Source organism: Lemur catta, chromosome 3, assembly GCF_020740605.2.
Source record: "Lemur catta isolate mLemCat1 chromosome 3, mLemCat1.pri, whole genome shotgun sequence".
Lineage (NCBI taxonomy): Eukaryota > Metazoa > Chordata > Mammalia > Primates > Lemuridae > Lemur > Lemur catta.
In genome coordinates, this window is record NC_059130.1 from 8,076,370 (window position 1) to 8,077,337 (window position 968).

At 34.8% G+C, this 968-nt stretch overlaps 1 pseudogene; it reads right to left on the minus strand.

Annotated features, from left to right (window-relative positions):
• Positions 1-275: 275 nt before the first annotated feature.
• On the minus strand, positions 276-699 carry LOC123634964 (annotated as a pseudogene).
• Between the last annotated feature and the right edge of the window lie 269 nt (positions 700-968).

Consider the following 968-nt stretch of genomic DNA (forward strand, 5'->3'; position numbering starts at 1 on the left):
TAAAATATGCACATGAATAGAGTCATAATATAAGATAAATAAAAGTAATCTATCACAGCCAGTGTTTAACATATACAGTGTTCAACAGTTTTTATTTAGAAAAAGAATCATGGAGGACTATGTCAGTTTTTCCCCTATAATTCTTTAGAATTGATAACAGTTTTATATGTTTTAGCTTTATATTCATTTATTTACTTAAATTAAAACTCATTTTCCCCAAGTTACTTTTTGTTTACTGTAAAATAAGTTTATTGGTGGTAACATTATGTAATTTATTACCGATATTTGATGTTGCAAATTTTAGGGTCTTTGAGCTATGCAGGATCCTTGTATGTAACTGGCATAAACCCCATTATTTGAGCTCTCTTAATCACTTTTGTGATTTCTTTCTGTTGCTTCCCACAAATACCTGTTATGTGCCTTCCATAATTGCATCCAGGGAATGAAGAAATAAAATGGGACAAAAGCTGTACATTCTTATAATATACACGTTTTCCACACAAGATACATCTCTTAAGAGGCTCCTTGTATGGATTTTCCATTGGAACAGGCAGGTCCTCATTGCTGGTCACCTGTTTAGTGAACCTCTGCTCACAGCACTGCGTGAGTGCCCGGATGTGCGAAACAGACACCAGCCCTTACCAAGTGTGTCAGCTTTTTCCTCTCTAGACCACTGCAGACAGCAACCACAGCTGCCATGATTCCTTGTTCCTCCTCATCCTTTCTTTCCAAATTGTTCGGACCCGTCCCTTCTGGGGCTGTTCCCTGTTGGTGCCAAATTACTTTGTTAATAATTTAACTAAGATATAATTGATAAACAAAAGGCTAGACATATTAAATGTATACAATTTGATGAATTTGAACATGTGCATACACCCATGAAATAATCACCATCATAAAGGTAATAAACATATTATTCATTTCCAAAGTTTCCTGTGCCCTATGGTTAAAATTATTTTTAATTGTTG